We start from the raw sequence: 26279 nt of genomic DNA, 5'->3' as shown, positions 1-26279 counted from the left end.
GGGAGCGAGGGATGCAGTAAAGGAGGAATAATGCATCGGAAAAGAGATACGCGGAACCCCAAAGAAAATCCTTTCGTTTCCGTACTAACGTATCTCGATTTAGAAGGACAATGCAGGGAATCCAGAGTATTTTATATGGACGCAAATTGTGTGTTAATTCGTCAATGTGAGGGAGCGAGGGATGCAGTAAAGGAGGAATAATGCATCGGAAAAAGAGATACTCGAAACCCCAAAGAAAATCCTATCGTTTCCGTAGAAACGTATCTTGATTTAGAAGGACAATGCAAGGAATCCAGAGTATTTCATATGGACGCAAATTGTGTGTTAATTCATCAATGTGAGGGAGCGAGGGATGCGGTAAAGGAGGAATAATGCATCGGAAAAGAGATACTCGGAACCACAAAGAAAATCCTATCGTTTCCGTAGAAACGTATCTCGATTTAGAAGGACAATGCAGGGAATCCAGAGTATTTCATATGGACGCAAATTGTGTGTTAATTCGTCAATGTGAGGGAGCGAGGGATGCAGTAAAGGAGGAATAATGCATCGGAAAAAGATACTCGACTCCCAAAAGAAAATCCTATCGTTTCCGTAGAAACGTATCTCGTTTTAGAAAGATAATGCAGGGAACCCAGAGTATTTCATATGGACGCAATTTGTGTGTTAATTCGGCAATGTGAGGGAGCGAGGGATGCAGTAAAGGAGGAATAATGCATCGGAAAAGAGATACTCGGAACCCCAAAGAAAATCCAATCGTTTCCGTAGAAACGAATCCCGATTTAGAAGGACAATGCAGGGAATCCAGAGTATTTCATATGGACGCAAATTGTGTGTTAATTCGTCAATGTGAGGGAACGAGGGATGCAGTAAAGGAGGAATAATGCATCGGAAAAGAGATACTCGGAACCCCAAAGAAAATCCTATTGCTTCCGTAGAAACGTATCTCGATTTAGAAGGACAATGCAGGGAATCCAGAGTATTTCATATGGACGCAAATTGTGTGTTAATTCGTCAATGTGAGTTAGCGAGGGATGGAGTAAAGGAGGAATAATGCATCGGAAAAGAGATAATCGACTCCCAAAAGAAAATCCTATCGTTTCCGTAGAAACGTATCTCGTTTTAGAAAGATAATGCAGGGAACCCAGAGTATTTCATATGGACGCAAATTGCGTGTTAATTCGGCAATGTGAGGGAGCGAGGGATGCAGTAAAGGAGGAATAATGCATCGGAAAAGAGATACTCGGAACCCCAAAGAAAATCCTATCGTTTCCGTAGAAATGTATCTTGATATAGAAGGACAATGCAGGGAATCCGGAGTATATCATATGGACGCAAATTGTGTGTTAATTCATCAATGTGAGGGAGCGAGGGATGCAGTAAATGAGGAATAGATGCAGTAAAGGAGGAATAATGCATCGGAAAGGAGATACTCGAGTCCCAAAAGAAAATCCTATCGTTTCCGTAGAAACGTATCTCGGTTTGTAAAGATAATGCAGGGAACCCAGAGTATTTCATATGGGCGCAAATTGTGTGTTAATTCGGCAATGTGAGGGAGCGAGGGATGCAGTAAAGGAGGAATAATGCATCGGAAAAGAGATACTCGGAACCACAAAGAAAATCCTATCGTTTCCGTAGAAACGTATCTCGATTTAGAAGGACAATGCAGGGAATCCAGAGTATTTCATATGGACGCAAATTGTGTGTTAATTCGTCGATGTGAGGGAGCGAGGGATGCACTAAAGGAGGAATATTGCATCGGAAAAGAGATACTCGGAACTCCAAAGAAAATCCTATCGTTTCCGTAGAAACGTATCTCGATTTAGAAGGACAATGCAGGGAATCCAGAGTATTTGATATGGACGCATATTGTGTGTTAATTCGTCAATGTGAGGAAGCGAGGGATGCAGTAAAGGAGGAATAATGCATCGGAAAAGAGATACGCGGAACCCCAAAGAAAATCCTCTCGTTTCCGTAGAAACGTATCTCGATTTAGAAGGACAATGCAGGGAATCCAGAGTATTTCATATGGACGCAAATTGTGTGTTAATTCGTCAATGTGAGGGAGCGAGGGTTGCAGTAAAGGAGGAATGTTGCATCGGAAAAGAGATACGCGGAACCCCAAAGAAAATCCTATCGTTTCCGTAGAAACGTATCTCGATTTAGAAGGACAATTCATGGAATCCAGAGTATTTTATATGGACGCAAATTGTGTGTTAATTCGTCAATGTGAGGGAGCGAGGGATGCAGTAAAGGAGGAATAATGCATCGGAAAAGAGATACTCGGAACCCCAAAGAAAATCCTATCATTTCCGTAGAAACGTATCTTGATTTAGAAGGACAATGCAGGGAATCCAGAGTATTTCATATGGACGCAAATTGTGTGTTAATTCGTCAATGTGAGGGAGCGAGGGATGCAGTAAAGGAGGAATAATGCATCGGAAAAGAGATACTCGGAACCCCAAAGAAAATCCAATCGTTTCCGTAGAAACGAATCCCGATTTAGAAGGACAATGCAGGGAATCCAGAGTATTTCATATGGACGCAAATTGTGTGTTAATTCGTCAATGTGAGGGAACGAGGGATGCAGTAAAGGAGGAATAATGCATCGGAAAAGAGATACTCGGAACCCCAAAGAAAATCCTATTGCTTCCGTAGAAACGTATCTCGATTTAGAAGGACAATGCAGGGAATCCAGAGTATTTCATATGGACGCAAATTGTGTGTTAATTCGTCAATGTGAGTTAGCGAGGGATGGAGTAAAGGAAGAATAATGCATCGGAAAAGAGATACTCGACTCCCAAAAGAAAATCCTATCGTTTCCGTAGAAACGTATCTCGTTTTAGAAAGATAATGCAGGGAACCCAGAGTATTTCATATGGACGCAAATTGTGTGTTAATTCGGCAATGTGAGGGAGCGAGGGATGCAGTAAAGGAGGAATAATGCATCGGAAAAGAGATACTCGGAACCCCAAAGAAAATCCTATCGTTTCCGTAGAAACGTATCTTGATATAGAAGGACAATGCAGGGAATCCGGAGTATATCATATGGACGCAAATTGTGTGTTAAGTCGTCAATGTGAGGGAGCGAGGGATGCAGTAAATGAGGAATAGATGCAGTAAAGGAGGAATAATGCATCGGAAAGGAGATACTCGACTCCCAAAAGAAAATCCTATCGTTTCCGTAGAAACGTATCTCGTTTTGTAAAGATAATGCAGGGAACCCAGAGTATTTCATATGGGCGCAAATTGTGTGTTAATTCGGCAATGTGAGGGAGCGAGGGATGCAGTAAAGGAGGAATAATGCATCGGAAAAGAGATACTCGGAACCACAAAGAAAATCCTATCGTTTCCGTAGAAACGTATCTCGATTTAGAAGGACAATGCAGGGAATCCAGAGTATTTCATATGGACGCAAATAGTGTGTTAATTCGTCGATGTGAGGGAGCGAGGGATGCACTAAAGGAGGAATATTGCATCGGAAAAGAGATACTCGGAACTCCAAAGAAAATCCTATCGTTTCCGTAGAAACGTATCTCGATTTAGAAGGACAATGCAGGGAATCCAGAGTATTTCATATGGACGCATATTGTGTGTTAATTCGTCAATGTGAGGAAGCGAGGGATGCAGTAAAGGAGGAATAATGCATCGGAAAAGAGATATGCGGAACCCCAAAGAAAATCCTCTCGTTTCCGTAGAAACGTATCTCGAATTAGATGGACAATGCAGGAAATCCAGAGTATTTCATACGGACGCAAATTGTGTTAATTCGTCAATGTGAGGGAGCGAGGAATGCAGTAAAGGAGGAATAATGCATTGGAAAAGAGATCCTCGGAACCCCAAAGAAAATCCTATCGTTTCCGTAGAAACGTATCTCGATTTAGAAGGCCAATGCAGGGAATCCAGAGTATAGCATATGGACGCAAATTGTGTGTTAATTCGTCAATGTGAGGGAGCGAGGGATGCAGTAAAGGAGGAATAATGCATCGGAAAAGAGATACTCGACTCCCAAAAGAAAATCCTATCGTTTCCGTTGAAACGTATCTCGTTTTAGAAAGATAATGCAGGGAACACAGAGTATTTCATATGGACGCAAATTGTGTGTTAATTCGGCAATGTGAGGGAGCGAGGGATGCAGTAAAGGAGGAATATTGCATCGGAAAAGAGATCCTCGGAACCCCAAAGAAAATCCTATCGTTTCCGTAGAAACGTATCTCGTTTTAGAAGCACAATGCAAGGAATCCAGAGTATTTCATATGGACGCAAATTGTGTGTTAATTCCTCAATGTGAGGGAGCGAGGGATGCAGTAAAGGAGGAATAATGCATCGGAAAAGAGATACTCGGAACCCCAAAGAAAATCCTATCGTTTCCGTAGAAACGTATCTCGATTTAGAAGGACATTGCAGGGAATCCAGAGTATTTCATATGGACGCAAATTGTGTGTTAATTCATCAATGTGAGGGAGCGAGGGATGCAGTAAAGGAGGAATAATGCATCGGAAAAGAGATACTCGGAACCACAAAGAAAATCCTCTCGTTTCCGTAGAAACGTATCTCGATTTAGAAGGACAATGCAGGGAATCCAGAGTATTTCATATGGACGCAAATTGTGTGTTAATTCGTCAATGTGAGGGAGCGAGGGATGCAGTAAAGGAGGAATAATGCATCGGAAAAGAGATACTCGGAACCCCAAAGAAAATCCTATCGTTTCCGTAGAAACGTATCTTGATTTAGAAGGACAATGCAGGGAATCCAGAGTATTTCATATGGACGCAAATTGTGTGTTAATTCGTCAATGTGAGGGAGCGAGGGATGCAGTAAAGGAGGAATAATGCATCGGAAAAGAGTTACTCGGAACCCCAAAGAAAATCCAATCGTTTCCGTAGAAACGTTTCTCGATTTAGAAGGACAATGCAGGGAATCCAGAGTATTTCATATGGACGCAAATTGTGTGTTAATTCGTCAATGTGAGGGAGCGAGGGATGCAGTAAAGGAGGAATAATGCATCGGAAAAGAGATACACGACTCCCAAAAGAAAATCCTATCGTTTCCGTAGAAACGTATCTCGTTTCAGAAAGATAATGCAGGGAACCCAGAGTATTCCATATGGACGCAATTTGTGTGTTAATTCGGCAATGTGAGGGAGCGAGGGATGCAGTAAAGGAGGAATAATGCATCGGAAAAGAGATACTCGGATCCCCAAAGAAAATCCTATTGTTTCCGTAGAAACGAATCCCGATTTAGAAGGACAATGCAGGGAATCCAGAGTATTTCATATGGACGCAAATTGTGTGTTAATTCGTCAATGTGAGGGAACGAGGGATGCAGTAAAGGAGGAATAATGCATCGGAAAAGAGATACTCGGAACCCCAAAGAAAATCCTATCGTTTCCGTAGAAACGTATCTCGATTTAGAAGGACAATGCAGGGAATCCAGAGTATTTCATATGGACGCAAATTATGTGTTAATTCGTCAATGTGAGTTAGCGAGGGATGGAGTAAAGGAGGAATAATGCATCGGAAAAGAGATACTCGACTCCCAAAAGAAAATCCTATCGTTTCCGTAGAAACGTATCTCGTTTTAGAAAGATAATGCAGGGAACCCAGAGTATTTCATATGGACGCAAATTGTGTGTTAATTCGGCAATGTGAGGGAGCGAGGGATGCAGTAAAGGAGGAATAATGCATCGGAAAAGAGATACTCGGAACCCCAAAGAAAATCCTATCGTTTCCGTAGAAACGTATCTCGATTTAGAAGGACAATGCAAGGAATCCAGAGTATTTCATATGGACGCAAATTGTGTGTTAATTCGTCAATGTGAGGGAGCGAGTGATGCAGTAAAGGAGGAATAATGCATCAGGAAACGAGATACTCGGAACCCCAAAGAAAATCCTATCGTTTCCGTAGAAACGTATCTCGATTTAGAAGGACAATGCAGGGAATCCAGAGTATTTCATATGGACGCAAATTGTGTGTTAATTCGTCAATGTGAGGGAGCGAGGGATGCAGTAAAGGATGAATAATGCATCGGAAAAGAGATACTCGGAACCCCAAAGAAAATCCTATCGTTTCCGTAGAAACGTATCTCGATATAGAAGGACAATGCAGGGAATCCGGAGTATATCATATGGACGCAAATTGTGTGTTAATTCGTCAATGTGAGGGAGCGAGGGATGCAGTAAAGGAGGAAAGATGCAGTAAAGGAGGAATAATGCATCGGAAAAGAGATACTCGACTCCCAAAAGAAAATCCTATCGTTTCCATAGAAACGTATCTCGTTGTAGAAAGATAATGCAGGGAACCCAGAGTATTTCATATGGGCGCAAATTGTGTGTTAATTCGGCAATGTGAGGGAGCGAGGGATGCACTAAAGGAGGAATATTGCAATGGAAAAGAGGTACTCGGAACCCCAAAGAAAATCCTATCGTTTCCGTAGAAACGTATCTCGATTTAGAAGGACAATGCAGGGAATCCAGAGTATTTCATATGGACGCAAATTGTGTGTTAATTCGTCAATGTGAGGAAGCGAGGGATGCAGTAAAGGAGGAATAATGCATCGGAAAAGAGATACGCGGAACCCCAAAGAAAATCCTATCGTTTCCGTTGAAACGTATCTCGATTTAGAAGGACAATGCAGGGAATCCAGAGTATTTCATACGGACGCAAATTGTGTGTTAATTCGTCAATGTAAGGGAGCGAGGAATGCAGTAAAGGAGGAATAATGCATTGGAAAAGAGATACTCGGAACCCCAAAGAAAATCCTATCGTGTCCGTAGAAACGTATCTCGATTTAGAAGGACAATGCAGGGAATCCTGAGTATAGCATATGGACTCAAATTGTGTGTTCATTCGTCAGTGTGAGGGAGCGAGGGATGCAGTAAAGGAGCAATAGTGCATCGGAACAGAGATACTCGACTCCCAAAAGAAAATCCTATCGTTTCCGTAGAAACGTATCTCGTTTTAGAAAGATAATGCAGGGAACCCAGAGTATTTCATATGGACGCAAATTGTGTGTTAATTCGGCAATGTGAGGGAGCGAGGGATACAGTAAAGGAGGAATATTGCATCGGAAAAGAGATACTCGGAACCCCAAAGAAAATCCTATCGTTTCCGTAGAAACGTATCTCGATTTAGAAGGACAATGCAAGGAATCCAGAGTATTTCATATGGACGCAAATTGTGTGTTAATTCGTCAATGTGAGGGAGCGAGGGATGCAGTAAAGGAGGAATAATGCATCGGAAAAGAGATACTCGGAACCCCAAAGAAAATCCTATCGTTTCCGTAGAAACGTATCCCAATTTAGAAGGACATTGCATGGAATCCAGAGTATTTCATATGGACGCAAATTGTGTGTTAATTCATCAATGTCAGGGAGCGAGGGATGCAGTAAAGGAGGAATAATGCATCGGAAAAGAGATACTCGGAACCAAAAAGAAAATCCTATCGTTTCCGTAGAAACGTATCTCGTTTCAGAAAGATAATGCAGGGAACCCAGAGTATTTCATATGGACGCAATTTGTGTGTTAATTCGGCAATGTGAGGGAGCGAGGGATGCAGTAAAGGAGGAATAATGCATCGGAAAAGAGATACTCGGATCCCCAAAGAAAATCCTATCGTTTCCGTAGAATCGAATCCCGATTTAGAAGGACAATGCAGGGAATCCAGAGTATTTCATATGGACGCAAATTGTGTGTTATTTCGTCAATGTGAGGGAACGAGGGATGCAGTAAAGAAGGAATAATGCATCGGAAAAGAGATACTCGGAACCCCAAAGAAAATCCTATCGTTTCCGTAGAAACGTATCTCGATTTAGAAGGACAATGCAGGGAATACAGAGTATTTCATATGGACGCAAATTATGTGTTAATTCGTCAATGTGAGTTAGCGAGGGATGGAGTAAAGGAGGAATAATGCATCGGAAAAGAGATACTCGGAACCCCAAAGAAAATCCTAACGTTTCCGTAGAAACGTATCTCGATTTAGAAGGACAATGCAAGGAATCCAGAGTATTTCATATGGACGCAATTTGTGTGTTAATTCGTCAATGTGAGGGAGCGAGTGATGCAGTAAAGGAGGAATAATGCATAAGGAAACGAGATACTCGGAACCCCAAAGAAAATCCTATCGTTTCCGTAGAAACGTATCTCGATTTAGAAGGACAATGCAGGGAATCCAGAGTATTTCATATGGACGCAAATTGTGTGTTAATTCGTCAATGTGAGGGAGCGAGGAATGCAGTAAAGGATGAATAATGCATCGGAAAAGAGATACTCGGAACCCCAAAGAAAATCCTATCGTTTCCGTAGAAACGTATCTCGATATAGAAGGACAATGCAGGGAATACGGAGTATATCATATGGACGCAAATTGTGTGTTAATTCGTCAATGTGAGGGAGCGAGGGATGCAGTAAAGGAGGAAAATTGCAGTAAAGGAGGAATAATGCATCGGAAAAGAGATACTCGACTCCCAAAAGAAAATCCTATCGTTTCCATAGAAACGTATCTCGTTGTAGAAAGATAATGCAGGGAACCCAGAGTATTTCATATGGGCGCAAATTGTGTGTTAATTCGGCAATGTGAGGAAGCGAGGGATGCAGTAAAGGAGGAATAATGCATCGGAAAAGAGATACTCGACTCCCAAAAGAAAATCCTATCGTTTCCATAGAAACGTATCTCGTTGTAGAAAGATAATGCAGGGAACCCAGAGTATTTCATATGGGATGCAGTAAAGGAGGAATATTGCATCGGAAAAGAGATACTCGGAACCCCAAAGAAAATCCTATCGTTTCCGTAGAAACGTATCTCGATTTAGAAGGACAATCCAGGGAATCCAGAGTATTTCATATGGACGCAAATTGTGAGTTAATTCGTCGATGTGAGGGAGCGAGGGATGCTCTAAAGGAGGAATATTGCAACGGAAAAGAGATACTCGGAACCCCAAAGAAAATCCTATCGTTTCCGCAGAAACGTATCTCGATTTAGAAGGACAATGCAGGGAATCCAGAGTATTTCATATGGACGCAAATTGTGTGTTAATTCGTCAATGTGAGGAAGCGAGGGATGCAGTAAAGGAGGAATAATGCTTCGGAAAAGAGATACGCGGAACCCCAAAGAAAATCCTATCGTTTCCGTAGAAACGTATCTCGATTTAGAAGGACAATGCAGGGAATCCAGAGTATTTCATATGGACGCAAATTGTGTGTTAATCCGTCAGTGTGAGGGAACGAGGGATGCAGTAAAGGAGGAATAATGCATCGGAAAAGAGATACTCGGAACCCCAAAGAAAATCCTATCGTTTCCGTAGAAACGTATCTCGATTTAGAAGGACAATGCAGGGAATACAGAGTATTTCATATGGACGCAAAATATGTGTTAATTCGTCAATGTGAGTTAGCGAGGGATGGAGTAAAGGAGGAATAATGCATCGGAAAAGAGATACTCGACTCCCAAAAGAAAATCCTATCGTTTCCGTAGAAACGTATCTCGTTTTAGAAAGATAATGCAGGGAACCCAGAGTATTTCATATGGACGCAATTTGTGTGTTAATTCGTCAATGTGAGGGAGCGAGTGATGCAGTAAAGGAGGAATAATGCATCAGGAAACGAGATACTCGGAACCCCAAAGAAAATCCTATCGTTTCCGTAGAAACGTATCTCGATTTAGAAGGACAATGCAGGGAATCCAGAGTATTTCATATGGACGCAAATTGTGTGTTAATTCGTCAATGTGAGGGAGCGAGGAATGCAGTAAAGGATGAATAATGCATCGGAAAAGAGATACTCGGAACCCCAAAGAAAATCCTATCGTTTCCGTAGAAACGTATCTCGATATAGAAGGACAATGCAGGGAATCCGGAGTATATCATATGGACGCAAATTGTGTGTTAATTCGTCAATGTGAGGGTGCGAGGGATGCAGTAAAGGAGGAAAATTGCAGTAAAGGAGGAATAATGCATCGGAAAAGAGATACTCGACTCCCAAAAGAAAATCCTATCGTTTCCATAGAAACGTATCTCGTTGTAGAAAGATAATGCAGGGAACCCAGAGTATTTCATATGGGCGCAAATTGTGTGTTAATTCGGCAATGTGAGGAAGCGAGGGATGCAGTAAAGGAGGAATAATGCATCGGAAAAGAGATACTCGACTCCCAAAAGAAAATCCTATCGTTTCCATAGAAACGTATCTCGTTGTAGAAAGATAATGCAGGGAACCCAGAGTATTTCATATGGGCGCAAATTGTTTGTTAATTCGGCAATGTGAGGGAGCGAGGGATGCAGTAAAGGAGGAATATTGCATCGGAAAAGAGATACTCGGAACCCCAAAGAAAATCCTATCGTTTCCGTAGAAACGTATCTCGATTTAGAAGGACAATGCAGGGAATCCAGAGTATTTCATATGGACGCAAATTGTGAGTTAATTCGTCGATGTGAGGGAGCGAGGTATGCTCTAAAGGAGGAATATTGCAACGGAAAAGAGATACTCGGAACCCCAAAGAAAATCCTATCGTTTCCGCAGAAACGTATCTCGATTTAGAAGGACAATGCAGGGAATCCAGAGTATTTCATATGGACGCAAATTGTGTGTTAATTCGTCAATGTGAGGAAGCGAGGGATGCAGTAAAGGAGGAATAATGCTTCGGAAAAGAGATACGCGGAACCCCAAAGAAAATCCTATCGTTTCCGTAGAAACGTATCTCGATTTAGAAGGACAATGCAGGGAATCCAGAGTATTTCATATGGACGCAAATTGTGTGTTAATCCGTCAGTGTGAGGGAACGAGGGATGCAGTAAAGGAGGAATAATGCATCGGAAAAGAGATACTCGGAACCCCAAAGAAAATCCTATCGTTTCCGTAGAAACGTATCTCGATTTAGAAGGACAATGCAGGGAATACAGAGTATTTCATATGGACGCAAAATATGTGTTAATTCGTCAATGTGAGTTAGCGAGGGATGGAGTAAAGGAGGAATAATGCATCGGAAAAGAGATACTCGACTCCCAAAAGAAAATCCTATCGTTTCCGTAGAAACGTATCTCGTTTTAGAAAGATAATGCAGGGAACCCAGAGTATTTCATATGGACGCAAATTGTGTGTTAATTCGGCAATGTGAGGGAGCGAGGGATGCAGTAAAGGAGGAATAATGCATCGGAAAAGAGATACTCGGAACCCCAAAGAAAATCCTAACGTTTCCGTTGAAACGTATCTCGATTTAGAAGGACAATGCAAGGAATCCAGAGTATTTCATATGGACGCAAATTGTGTGTTAATTCGTCAATGTGAGGGAGCGAGTGATGCAGTAAAGGAGGAATAATGCATCAGGAAACGAGATACTCGGAACCCCAAAGAAAATCCTATCGTTTCCGTAGAAACGTATCTCGATTTAGAAGGACAATGCAGGGAATCCAGAGTATTTCATATGGACGCAAATTGTGTGTTAATTCGTCAATGTGAGGGAGCGAGGGATGCAGTAAAGGATGAATAATGCATCGGAAAAGAGAAACTCGGAACCCCAAAGAAAATCCTATCGTTTCCGTAGAAACGTATCTCGATATAGAAGGACAATGCAGGGAATCCGGAGTATATCATATGGACGCAAATTGTGTGTTAATTCGTCAATGTGAGGGAGCGAGGGTTGCAGTGAAGGAGGAAAGATGCAGTAAAGGAGGAATAATGCATCGGAAAAGAGATACTCGACTCCCAAAAGAAAATCCTTTCGTTTACATAGAAACGTATCTCGTTGTAGAAAGATAATGCAGGGAACCCAGAGTATTTCATATGGGCGCAAATTGTTGTTTAATTCGGCAATGTGAGGGAGCGAGGGATGCAGTAAAGGAGGAATATTGCATCGGAAAAGAGATACTCGGAAACCCAAAGAAAATCCTATCGTTTCCGTAGAAACGTATCTCGATTTAGAAGGACAATGCAGGGAATCCAGAGTATTTCATATGGACGCAAATTGTGTGTTAATTCGTCGATGTGAGGGAGCGAGGGATGCACTAAAGGAGGAATATTGCAACGGAAAAGAGATACTCGGAACCCCAAAGAAAATCCTATCGTTTCCGTAGAAACGTATCTCGATTTAGAAGGACAATGCAGGGAATCCAGAGTATTTCATATGGACGCAAATTGTGTGTTAATTCGTCAATGTGAGGAAGCGAGGGATGCAGTAAAGGAGGAATAATGCATCGGAAAAGAGATACGCGGAACCCCAAAGAAAATCCTATCGTTTCCATAGAAACGTATCTCGATTTAGAAGGACAATGCAGGGAATTCAGAGTATTTCATACGGACGCAAATTGTGTGTTAATTCGTCAATGTGAGGGAGCGAGGAATGCAGTAAAGGAGGAATAATGCATTGGAAAAGAGATACTCGGAACCCCAAAGAAAATCCTATCGTGTCCGTAGAAACGTATCTCGATTTAGAAGGACAATGCAGGGAATCCAGAGTATAGCATATGGACGCAAATTGTGTGTTAATTCGTCAATGTGAGGGAGCGAGGGATGCAGTAAAGGAGCAATAATGCATCGGAAAAGAGATACTCGACTCCCAAAAGAAAATCCTATCGTTTCCGTAGAAATGTATCTAGTTTTAGAAAGATAATGCAGGGAACCCAGAGTATTTCATATGGACGCTAATTGTGTGTTAATTCGGCAATGTGAGGGAGCGAGGGATGCAGTAAAGGAGGAATATTGCATCGGAAAAGAGATACTCGGAACCCCAAAGAAAATCCTATCGTTTCCGTAGAAACGTATCTCGATATAGAAGGACAATGCAGGGAATCCGGAGTATATCATATGGACGCAAATTGTGTGTTAATTCGTCAATGTGAGGGAGCGAGGGTTGCAGTGAAGGAGGAAAGATGCAGTAAAGGAGGAATAATGCATCGGAAAAGAGATACTCGACTCCCAAAAGAAAATCCTTTCGTTTACATAGAAACGTATCTCGTTGTAGAAAGATAATGCAGGGAACCCAGAGTATTTCATATGGGCGCAAATTGTTGTTTAATTCGGCAATGTGAGGGAGCGAGGGATGCAGTAAAGGAGGAATATTGCATCGGAAAAGAGATACTCGGAACCCCAAAGAAAATCCTATCGTGTCCGTAGAAACGTATCTCGATTTAGAAGGACAATGCAGGGAATCCAGAGTATAGCATATGGACGCAAATTGTGTGTTAATTCGTCAATGTGAGGGAGCGAGGGATGCAGTAAAGGAGCAATAATGCATCGGAAAAGAGATACTCGACTCCCAAAAGAAAATCCTATCGTTTCCGTAGAAATGTATCTAGTTTTAGAAAGATAATGCAGGGAACCCAGAGTATTTCATATGGACGCTAATTGTGTGTTAATTCGTCGATGTGAGGGAGCGAGGGATGCTCTAAAGGAGGAATATTGCAACGGAAAAGAGATACTCGGAACCCCAAAGAAAATCCTATCGTTTCCGCAGAAACGTATCTCGATTTAGAAGGACAATGCAGGGAATCCAGAGTATTTCATATGGACGCAAATTGTGTGTTAATTCGTCAATGTGAGGAAGCGAGGGATGCAGTAAAGGAGGAATAATGCTTCGGAAAAGAGATACGCGGAACCCCAAAGAAAATCCTATCGTTTCCGTAGAAACGTATCTCGATTTAGAAGGACGATGCAGGGAATCCAGAGTATTTCATATGGACGCAAATTGTGTGTTAATCCGTCAGTGTGAGGGAACGAGGGATGCAGTAAAGGAGGAATAATGCATCGGAAAAGAGATACTCGGAACCCCAAAGAAAATCCTATCGTTTCCGTAGAAACGTATCTCGATTTAGAAGGACAATGCAGGGAATACAGAGTATTTCATATGGACGCAAAATATGTGTTAATTCGTCAATGTGAGTTAGCGAGGGATGGAGTAAAGGAGGAATAATGCATCGGAAAAGAGATACTCGACTCCCAAAAGAAAATCCTATCGTTTCCGTAGAAACGTATCTCGTTTTAGAAAGATAATGCAGGGAACCCAGAGTATTTCATATGGACGCAAATTGTGTGTTAATTCGGGAATGTGAGGGAGCGAGGGATGCAGTAAAGGAGGAATAATGCATCGGAAAAGAGATACTCGGAACCCCAAAGAAAATCCTAACGTTTCCGTTGAAACGTATCTCGATTTAGAAGGACAATGCAAGGAATCCAGAGTATTTCATATGGACGCAAATTGTGTGTTAATTCGTCAATGTGAGGGAGCGAGTGATGCAGTAAAGGAGGAATAATGCATCAGGAAACGAGATACTCGGAACCCCAAAGAAAATCCTATCGTTTCCGTAGAAACGTATCTCGATTTAGAAGGACAATGCAGGGAATCCAGAGTATTTCATATGGACGCAAATTGTGTGTTAATTCGTCAATGTGAGGGAGCGAGGGATGCAGTAAAGGATGAATAATGCATCGGAAAAGAGAAACTCGGAACCCCAAAGAAAATCCTATCGTTTCCGTAGAAACGTATCTCGATATAGAAGGACAATGCAGGGAATCCGGAGTATATCATATGGACGCAAATTGTGTGTTAATTCGTCAATGTGAGGGAGCGAGGGTTGCAGTGAAGGAGAAAAGATGCAGTAAAGGAGGTATAATGCATCGGAAAAGAGATACTCGACTCCCAAAAGAAAATCCTTTCGTTTACATAGAAACGTATCTCGTTGTAGAAAGATAATGCAGGGAACCCAGAGTATTTCATATGAGCGCAAATTGTTGTTTAATTCGGCAATGTGAGGGAGCGAGGGATGCAGTAAAGGAGGAATATTGCATCGGAAAAGAGATACTCGGAAACCCAAAGAAAATCCTATCGTTTCCGTAGAAACGTATCTCGATTTAGAAGGACAATGCAGGGAATCCAGAGTATTTCATATGGACGCAAATTGTGTGTTAATTCGTCGATGTGAGGGAGCGAGGGATGCACTAAAGGAGGAATATTGCAACGGAAAAGAGATACTCGGAACCCCAAAGAAAATCCTATCGTTTCCGTAGAAACGTATCTCGATTTAGAAGGACAATGCAGGGAATCCAGAGTATTTCATATGGACGCAAATTGTGTGTTAATTCGTCAATGTGAGGAAGCGAGGGATGCAGTAAAGGAGGAATAATGCATCGGAAAAGAGATACGCGTAACCCCAAAGAAAATCCTATCGTTTCCATAGAAACGTATCTCGATTTAGAAGGACAATGCAGGGAATCCAGAGTATTTCATACGGACGCAAATTGTGTGTTAATTCGTCAATGTGAGGGAGCGAGGAATGCAGTAAAGGAGGAATAATGCATTGGAAAAGAGATACTCGGAACCCCAAAGAAAATCCTATCGTGTCCGTAGAAACGTATCTCGATTTAGAAGGACAATGCAGGGAATCCAGAGTATAGCATATGGACGCAAATTGTGTGTTAATTCGTCAATGTGAGGGAGCGAGGGATGCAGTAAAGGAGCAATAATGCATCGGAAAAGAGATACTCGACTCCCAAAAGAAAATCCTATCGTTTCCGTAGAAATGTATCTAGTTTTAGAAAGATAATGCAGGGAACCCAGAGTATTTCATATGGACGCTAATTGTGTGTTAATTCGGCAATGTGAGGGAGCGAGGGATGCAGTAAAGGAGGAATATTGCATCGGAAAAGAGATACTCGGAACCCCAAAGAAAATCCTATCGTTTCCGTAGAAACGTATCTCGATTTAGAAGGACAATGCAAGGAATCCAGAGTATTTCATATGGACGCAAATTGTGTGTAAATTCGTCAATGTGAGGGAGCGAGGGATGCAGTAAAGGAGGAATAATGCATCGGAAAAGAGATACTCGGAACCCCAAAGAAAATCCTATCGTTTCTGTAGAAACGTATCTCGATTTAGAAGGACATTGCAGGGAATCCAGAGTATTTCATATGGACGCAAATTGTGTGTTAATTCATCAATGTGAGGGAGCGGAGGATGCAGTAAAGGAGGAATAATGCATCGGAAAAGAGATACTCGGAACCAAAAAGAAAATCCTATCGTTTCCGTAGAAACGTATCTCGATTTAGAAGGACAATGCGGGGAATCCAGAGTATTTCATATGGACGCAAATTGTGTGTTAATTCGTCAATGTGAGGGAGCGAGGGATGCAGTAAAGGAGGAATAATGCATCGGAAAAGAGATACGCGGAACCCCAAAGAAAATCCTATCGTTTCCGTAGAAACGTATCTCGATTTAGAAGGACAATGCAGGGAATCCAGAGTATTTTATATGGACGCAAATTGTGTGTTAATTCGTCAATGTGAGGGAGCGAGGGATGCAGTAAAGGAGGAATAATGCATCGGAAAAGAGATACTCGGAACCCCAAAGAACATCCTATCGTTTCGTTAGAAACGTATCTTGATTTAGAAGGACAATGCAGGGAATCCAGAGTATTTCATATGGACGCAAATTGTGTGTTAATTCGTCAATGTGAGGGAGCGAGGGATGCTGTAAAGGAGGAATAATGCATCGGAAAAGAGATACTCGGAACCCCAAAGAAAATACTATCGTTTCCGTAGAAACGTATCTCGATTTAGAAGGACAATGCAGGGAATCCAGAGTATTTCATATGGACGCAAATTGTGTGTTAATTCGTCAATGTGAGGGAGCGAGGGATGCACTAAAGGAGGAATAATGCATCGGAAAAGAGATACTCGACTCCCAAAAGGAAATCCTATCGTTTCCGTAGAAACGTATCTTGATTTAGAAGGACAATGCAGGGAATCCAGAGTATTTCATATGGACGCAAATTGTGTGTTAATTCGTCAATGTGAGGGAGCGAGGGATGCAGTAAAGGAGGAATAATGCATCGGAAAAGAGATACTAGGAACCCCAAAGAAAATCCTATCGTTTCCGTAGAAACGTATCTCGATTTAGAAGGACAATGCAGGGAATCCAGAGTATTTCATATGGACGCAAATTGTGTGTTAATTCGTCAATGTGAGGGAGCGAGGGATGCAGTAAAGGAGGAATAATGCATCGGAAAAGAGATACACGACTCCCAAAAGAAAATCCTTTCGTTTCCGTAGAAACGTATCTCGTTTCAGAAAGATAATGCAGGGAACCCAGAGTATTTCATATGGACGCAATTTGTGTGTTAATTCGGGAATGTGAGGGAGCGAGGGATGCAGTAAAGGAGGAATAATGCATCGGAAAAGAGATACACGACTCCCAAAAGAAAATCCTATCGTTTCCGTAGAAACGTATCTCGTTTCAGAAAGATAATGCAGGGAACCCAGAGTATTTCATATGGACGCAATTTGTGTGTTAATTCGGCAATGTGAGGGAGCGAGGGATGCAGTAAAGGAGGAATAATGCATTTGGAAACGAGATACTCGGAACCCCAAAGAAAATCCTATCGTTTCCGTAGAAACGTATCTCGATTTAGAAGGACAATGCAGGGAATCCAGAGTATTTCATATGGACGCAAATTGTGTGTTAATTCGTCAATGTGAGGGAGCGAGGGATGCAGTAAAGGAAGAATAATGCATCGGAAAAGAGATACTCGGAACCCCAAAGAAAATCCTATCGTTTCCGTAGAAACGTATCTCGATATAGAAGGACAATGCAGGGAATCCGGAGTATATCATATGGACGCAAATTATGTGTTAATTCGTCAATGTGAGTTAGCGAGGGATGGAGTAAAGGAGGAATAATGCATCGGAAAAGAGATACTCGACTCCCAAAAGAAAATCCTATCGTTTCCGTAGAAACGTATCTCGTTTTAGAAAGATAATGCTGGGAACCCAGAGTATTTCATATGGACGCAAATTGTGTGTTAATTCGTCAATGTGAGGGAGCGAGTGATGCAGTAAAGGAGGAATAATGCATCGGAAAAGAGATACTCGTAACCCCAAAGAAAATCCTATCGTTTCCGTAGAAACGTATCTCGATTTAGAAGGACAATGCAGGGAATCCAGAGTATTTCATATGGACGCAAATTGTGTGTTAATTCGTCGATGTGAGGGAGCGAGGGATGCACTAAAGGAGAAATATTGCAACGGAAAAGAGATACTCGGAACCCCAAAGAAAATCCTATCGTTTCCGTAGAAACGTATCTCGATTTAGAAGGACAATGCAGGGAATCCAGAGTATTTCATATGGACGCAAATTGTGTGTTAATTCGTCAATGTGAGGAAGCGAGGGATGCAGTAAAGGAGGAATAATGCATCGGAAAAGAGATACGCGGAACCCCAAAGAAAATCCTATCGTTTCCATAGAAACGTATCTCGATTTAGAAGGACAATGCAGGGAATCCAGAGTATTTCATACGGACGCAAATTATGTGTTAATTCGTCAATGTGAGGGAGCGAGGAATGCAGTAAAGGAGGAATAATGCATTGGAAAAGAGATACTCGGAACCCCAAAGAAAATCCTATCGTGTCCGTAGAAACGTATCTCGATTTAGAAGGACAATGCAGGGAATCCAGAGTATAGCATATGGACGCAAATTGTGTGTTAATTCGTCAATGTGAGGGAGCGAGGGATGCAGTAAAGGAGCAATAATGCATCGGAAAAGAGATACTCGACTCCCAAAAGAAAATCCTATCGTTTCCGTAGAAATGTATCTAGTTTTAGAAAGATAATGCAGGGAACCCAGAGTATTTCATATGGACGCTAATTGTGTGTTAATTCGGCAATGTGAGGGAGCGAGGGATGCAGTAAAGGAGGAATATTGCATCGGAAAAGAGATACTCGGAACCCCAAAGAAAATCCTATCGTTTCCGTAGAAACGTATCTCGATTTAGAAGGACAATGCAAGGAATCCAGAGTATTTCATATGGACGCAAATTGTGTGTAAATTCGTCAATGTGAGGGAGCGAGGGATGCAGTAAAGGAGGAATAATGCATCGGAAAAGAGATACTCGGAACCCCAAAGAAAATCCTATCGTTTCTGTAGAAACGTATCTCGATTTAGAAGGACATTGCAGGGAATCCAGAGTATTTCATATGGACGCAAATTGTGTGTTAATTCATCAATGTGAGGGAGCGGAGGATGCAGTAAAGGAGGAATAATGCATCGGAAAAGAGATACTCGGAACCAAAAAGAAAATCCTATCGTTTCCGTAGAAACGTATCTCGATTTAGAAGGACAATGCGGGGAATCCAGAGTATTTCATATGGACGCAAATTGTGTGTTAATTCGTCAATGTGAGGGAGCGAGGGATGCAGTAAAGGAGGAATAATGCATCGGAAAAGAGATACGCGGAACCCCAAAGAAAATCCTATCGTTTCCGTAGAAACGTATCTCGATTTAGAAGGACAATGCAGGGAATCCAGAGTATTTTATATGGACGCAAATTGTGTGTTAATTCGTCAATGTGAGGGAGCGAGGGATGCAGTAAAGGAGGAATAATGCATCGGAAAAGAGATACTCGGAACCCCAAAGAACATCCTATCGTTTCCATAGAAACGTATCTTGATTTAGAAGGACAATGCAGGGAATCCAGAGTATTTCATATGGACGCAAATTGTGTGTTAATTCGTCAATGTGAGGGAGCGAGGGATGCTGTAAAGGAGGAGTAATGCATCGGAAAAGAGATACTCGGAACCCCAAAGAAAATACTATCGTTTCCGTAGAAACGTATCTCGATTTAGAAGGACAATGCAGGGAATCCAGAGTATTTCATATGGACGCAAATTGTGTGTTAATTCGTCAATGTGAGGGAGCGAGGGATGCAGTAAAGGAGGAATAATGCATCGGAAAAGAGATACTCGGAACCCCAAAGAAAATCCTATCGTTTCCGTAGAAACGAATCTCGATTTAGAAGGACAATGCAGGGAATCCAGAGTATTTCATATGGACGCAAATTGTGTGTTAATTCGTCAATGTGAGGGAGCGAGGGATGCAGTAAAGGAGGAATAATGCATCGGAGAAGAGATACTCGACTCCCAAAAGAAAATCCTATCGTTTCCGTAGAAACGTATCTTTATTTAGAAGGACAATGCAGGGAATCCAGAGTATTTCATATGGACGCAAATTGTGTGTTAATTCGTCAATGTGAGGGAGCGAGGGATGCAGTAAAGGAGGAATAATGCATCGGAAAAGAGATACACGACTCCCAAAAGAAAATCCTTTCGTTTCCGTAGAAACGTATCTCGTTTCAGAAAGATAATGCAGGGAACCCAGAGTATTTCATATGGACGCAATTTGTGTGTTAATTCGGCAATGTGAGGGAGCGAGGGATGCAGTAAAGGAGGAATAATGCATCGGAAAAGAGATACACGACTCCCAAAAGAAAATCCTATCGTTTCCGTAGAAACGTATCTCGTTTCAGAAAGATAATGCAGGGAACCCAGAGTATTTCATATGGACGCAATTTGTGTGTTAATTCGGCAATGTGAGGGAGCGAGGGATGCAGTAAAGGAGGAATAATGCATTTGGAAACGAGATACTCGGAACCCCAAAGAAAATCCTATCGTTTCCGTAGAAACGTATCTCGATTTAGAAGGACAATGCAGGGAATCCAGAGTATTTCATATGGACGCAAATTGTGTGTTAATTCGTCAATGTGAGGGAGCGAGGGATGCAGTAAAGGAGGAATAATGCATCGGAAAAGAGATACTCGGAACCCCAAAGAAAATCCTATCGTTTCCGTAGAAACGTATCTCGATATAGAAGGACAATGCAGGGAATCCGGAGTATATCATATGGACGCAAATTATGTGTTAATTCGTCAATGTGAGTTAGCGAGGTATGGAGTAAAGGAGGAATAATGCATCGGAAAAGAGATATTCGACTCCCAAAAGAAAATCCTATCGTTTCCGTAGAAACGTATCTCGTTTTAGAAAGATAATGCTGGGAACCCAGAGTATTTCATATGGACGCAAATTGTGTGTTAATTCGTCAATGTGAGGGAGCGAGGGATGCAGTAAAGGAGGAATAATGCATCGGAAAAGAGATACTCGTAACCCCAAAGAAAATCCTATCGTTTCCGTAGAAACGTATCTCGATTTAGAAGGACAATGCAGGGAATCCAGAGTATTTCATATGGACGCAAATTGTGTGTTAATTCGTCGATGTGAGGGAGCGAGGGATGCACTAAAGGAGGAATATTGCAACGGAAAAGAGATACTCGGAACCCCAAAGAAAATCCTATCGTTTCCGTAGAAACGTATCTCGATTTAGAAGGACAATGCAGGGAATCCAGAGTATTTCATATGGACGCAAATTGTGTGTTAATTCGTCAATGTGAGGAAGCGAGGGATGCAGTAAAGGAGGAATAATGCATCGGAAAAGAGATACGCGGAACCCCAAAGAAAATCCTATCGTTTCCATAGAAACGTATCTCGATTTAGAAGGACAATGCAGGGAATCCAGAGTATTTCATACGGACGCAAATTGTGTGTTAATTCGTCAATGTGAGGGAGCGAGGAATGCAGTAAAGGAGGAATAATGCATTGGAAAAGAGATACTCGGAACCCCAAAGAAAATCCTATCGTGTCCGTAGAAACGTATCTCGATTTAGAAGGACAATGCAGGGAATCCAGAGTATAGCATATGGACGCAAATTGTGTGTTAATTCGTCAATGTGAGGGAGCGAGGGATGCAGTAAAGGAGCAATAATGCATCGGAAAAGAGATACTCGACTCCCAAAAGAAAATCCTATCGTTTCCGTAGAAATGTATCTAGTTTTAGAAAGATAATGCAGGGAACCCAGAGTATTTCATATGGACGCTAATTGTGTGTTAATTCGGCAATGTGAGGGAGCGAGGGATGCAGTAAAGGAGGAATATTGCATCGGAAAAGAGATACTCGGAACCCCAAAGAAAATCCTATCGTTTCCGTAGAAACGTATCTCGATTTAGAAGGACAATGCAAGGAATCCAGAGTATTTCATATGGACGCAAATTGTGTGTAAATTCGTCAATGTGAGGGAGCGAGGGATGCAGTAAAGGAGGAATAATGCATCGGAAAAGAGATACTCGGAACCCCAAAGAAAATCCTATCGTTTCTGTAGAAACGTATCTCGATTTAGAAGGACATTGCAGGGAATCCAGAGTATTTCATATGGACGCAAATTGTGTGTTAATTCATCAATGTGAGGGAGCGGAGGATGCAGTAAAGGAGGAATAATGCATCGGAAAAGAGATACTCGGAACCAAAAAGAAAATCCTATCGTTTCCGTAGAAACGTATCTCGATTTAGAAGGACAATGCGGGGAATCCAGAGTATTTCATATGGACGCAAATTGTGTGTTAATTCGTCAATGTGAGGGAGCGAGGGATGCAGTAAAGGAGGAATAATGCATCGGAAAAGAGATACGCGGAACCCCAAAGAAAATCCTATCGTTTCCGTAGAAACGTATCTCGATTTAGAAGGACAATGCAGGGAATCCAGAGTATTTTATATGGACGCAAATTGTGTGTTAATTCGTCAATGTGAGGGAGCGAGGGATGCAGTAAAGGAGGAATAATGCATCGGAAAAGAGATACTCGGAACCCCAAAGAACATCCGATCGTTTCGTTAGAAACGTATCTTGATTTAGAAGGACAATGCAGGGAATCCAGAGTATTTCATATGGACGCAAATTGTGTGTTAATTCGTCAATGTGAGGGAGCGAGGGATGCTGTAAAGGAGGAATAATGCATCGGAAAAGAGATACTCGGAACCCCAAAGAAAATACTATCGTTTCCGTAGAAACGTATCTCGATTTAGAAGGACAATGCAGGGAATCCAGAGTATTTCATATGGACGCAAATTGTGTGTTAATTCGTCAATGTGAGGGAGCGAGGGATGCAGTAAAGGAGGAATAATGCATCGGAAAAGAGATACTCGACTCCCAAAAGGAAATCCTATCGTTTCCGTAGAAACGTATCTTGATTTAGAAGGACAATGCAGGGAATCCAGAGTATTTCATATGGACGCAAATTGTGTGTTAATTCGTCAATGTGAGGGAGCGAGGGATGCAGTAAAGGAGGAATAATGCATCGGAAAAGAGATACTAGGAACCCCAAAGAAAATCCTATCGTTTCCGTAGAAACGTATCTCGATTTAGAAGGACAATGCAGGGAATCCAGAGTATTTCATATGGACGCAAATTGTGTGTTAATTCGTCAATGTGAGGGAGCGAGGGATGCAGTAAAGGAGGAATAATGCATCGGAAAAGAGATACACGACTCCCAAAAGAAAATCCTTTCGTTTCCGTAGAAACGTATCTCGTTTCAGAAAGATAATGCAGGGACCCCAGAGTATTTCATATGGACGCAATTTGTGTGTTAATTCGGGAATGTGAGGGAGCGAGGGATGCAGTAAAGGAGGAATAATGCATCGGAAAAGAGATACACGACTCCCAAAAGAAAATCCTATCGTTTCCGTAGAAACGTATCTCGTTTCAGAAAGATAATGCAGGGAACCCAGAGTATTTCATATGGACGCAATTTGTGTGTTAATTCGGCAATGTGAGGGAGCGAGGGATGCAGTAAAGGAGGAATAATGCATTTGGAAACGAGATACTCGGAACCCCAAAGAAAATCCTATCGTTTCCGTAGAAACGTATCTCGATTTAGAAGGACAATGCAGGGAATCCAGAGTATTTCATATGGACGCAAATTGTGTGTTAATTCGTCAATGTGAGGGAGCGAGGGATGCAGTAAAGGAGGAATAATGCATCGGAAAAGAGATACTCGGAACCCCAAAGAAAATCCTATCGTTTCCGTAGAAACGTATCTCGATATAGAAGGACAATGCAGGGAATCCGGAGTATATCATATGGACGCAAATTATGTGTTAATTCGTCAATGTGAGTTAGCGAGGGATGGAGTAAAGGAGGAATAATGCATCGGAAAAGAGATACTCGACTCCCAAAAGAAAATCCTATCGTTTCCGTAGAAACGTATCTCGTTTTAGAAAGATAATGCTGGGAACCCAGAGTATTTCATATGGACGCAAATTGTGTGTTAATTCGTCAATGTGAGGGAGCGAGGGATGCAGTAAAGGAGGAATAATGCATCGGAAAAGAGATACTCGTAACCCCAAAGAAAATCCTATCGTTTCCGTAGAAACGTATCTCGATTTAGAAGGACAATGCAAGGAATCCAGAGTATTTCATATGGACGCAAATTGTGTGTTAATTCGTCAATGTGAGTGAGCGAGGGATGCAGTAAAGGAGGAATAATGCATCAGGAAACGAGATACTCGGAACCCCAAAGAAAATCCTATCGTTTCCGTAGAAACGTACCTCGAATTAGAAGGACAATGCAGGGAATCCAGAGTATTTCATATGGACGCAAATTGTGTGTTAATTCGTCAATGTGAGGGAGCGAGGGATGCAGTAAAGGATGAATAATGCATCGGAAAAGAGATACTCGGAACCCCAAACAAAATCCTATCGTTTCCGTAGAAACGTATCTCGATATAGAAGGACAATGCAGAGAATCCGGAGTATATCATATGGACGCAAATTGTGTGTTAATTCGTCAATGTGAGGGAGCGAGGGATGCAGTAAAGGAGGAATAGATGCAGTAAAGGAGGAATAATGCATCGGAAAAGAGATACTCGACTCCCAAAAGAAAATCCTATCGTTTCCATAGAAACGTATCTTGTTGTAGAAAGATAATGCAGGGAACCCAGAGTATTTCTTATGGGCGCAAATTGTGTGTTAATTCGGCAATGTGAGGGAGCGAGGGATGCAGTAAAGGAGGAATATTGCTTCGGAAAAGAGATACTCGGAACCCCAAAGAAAATCCTATTGTTTCCGTAGAAACGTATCTCGATTTAGAAGGACAATGCAGGGAATCCAGAGTATTTCATATGGACGCAAATTGTGTGTTAATTCGTCAATGTGAGGAAGCGAGGGATGCAGTAAAGGAGGAATAATGCATCGGAAAAGAGATACGCGGAACCCCAAAGAAAATCCTATCGTTTCCGTAGAAACGTATCTCAATTTAGAAGGACAATGCAGGGAATCCAGAGTATTTCATACGGACGCAAATTGTGTGTTAATTCGTCAATGTGAGGGAGCGAGGAATGCAGTAAAGGAGGAATAATGCATTGGAAAAGAGATACTCGGAACCCCAAAGAAAATCCTATCGTTTCCGTAGAAACGTATCTCGATTTAGAAGGACAATGCAGGGAATCCAGAGTATAGCATATGGACGCAAATTGTGTGTTAATTCGTCAATGTGAGGGAGCGAGGGATGCAGTAAAGGAGGAATAATGCATCGGAAAAGAGATACTCGACTCCCAAAAGAATATCCTGTCGTTTCCGTAGAAACGTATCTCGTTTTAGAAAGATAATGCAGGGAACCCAGAGTATTTCATATGGACGCAAATTGTGTGTTAATTCGGCAATGTGAGGGAGCGAGGGATGCAGTAAAGGAGGAATATTGCATCGCAAAAGAGATACTCGGAACCCCAAAGAAAATCCTATCGTTTCCGTAGAAACGTATCTCGATTTAGAAGGACAATGCAGGGAATCCAGAGTATTTCATATGGACGCAAATTGTGTGTTAATTCGTCAATGTGAGGGAGCGAGGGATGCAGTAAAGGAGGAATAATGCATCGGAAAAGAGATACTCGGAACCCCAAAGAAAATCCTATCGTTTCCGTAGAAACGAATCTCGATTTAGAAGGACAATGCAGGGAATCCAGAGTATTTCATATGGACGCAAATTGTGTGTTAATTCGTCAATGTGAGGGAGCGAGGGATGCAGTAAAGGAGGAATAATGCATCGGAGAAGAGATACTCGACTCCCAAAAGAAAATCCTATCGTTTCCGTAGAAACGTATCTTGATTTAGAAGGACAATGCAGGGAATCCAGAGTATTTCATATGGACGCAAATTGTGTGTTAATTCGTCAATGTGAGGGAGCGAGGGATGCAGTAAAGGAGGAATAATGCATCGGAAAAGAGATACACGACTCCCAAAAGAAAATCCTTTCGTTTCCGTAGAAACGTATCTCGTTTCAGAAAGATAATGCAGGGAACCCAGAGTATTTCATATGGACGCAATTTGTGTGTTAATTCGGCAATGTGAGGGAGCGAGGGATGCAGTAAAGGAGGAATAATGCATCGGAAAAGAGATACACGACTCCCAAAAGAAAATCCTATCGTTTCCGTAGAAACGTATCTCGTTTCAGAAAGATAATGCAGGGAACCCAGAGTATTTCATATGGACGCAATTTGTGTGTTAATTCGGCAATGTGAGGGAGCGAGGGATGCAGTAAAGGAGGAATAATGCATTTGGAAACGAGATACTCGGAACCCCAAATAAAATCCTATCGTTTCCGTAGAAACGTATCTCGATTTAGAAGGACAATGCAGGGAATCCAGAGT

The sequence above is a fragment of the Schistocerca nitens genome, chromosome 2 (assembly GCF_023898315.1).
Source record: "Schistocerca nitens isolate TAMUIC-IGC-003100 chromosome 2, iqSchNite1.1, whole genome shotgun sequence".
Taxonomy (NCBI): domain Eukaryota; kingdom Metazoa; phylum Arthropoda; class Insecta; order Orthoptera; family Acrididae; genus Schistocerca; species Schistocerca nitens.
The sequence above is the reverse complement of the archived record's forward strand: the minus strand, read 5'-3'. Positions refer to the sequence as shown.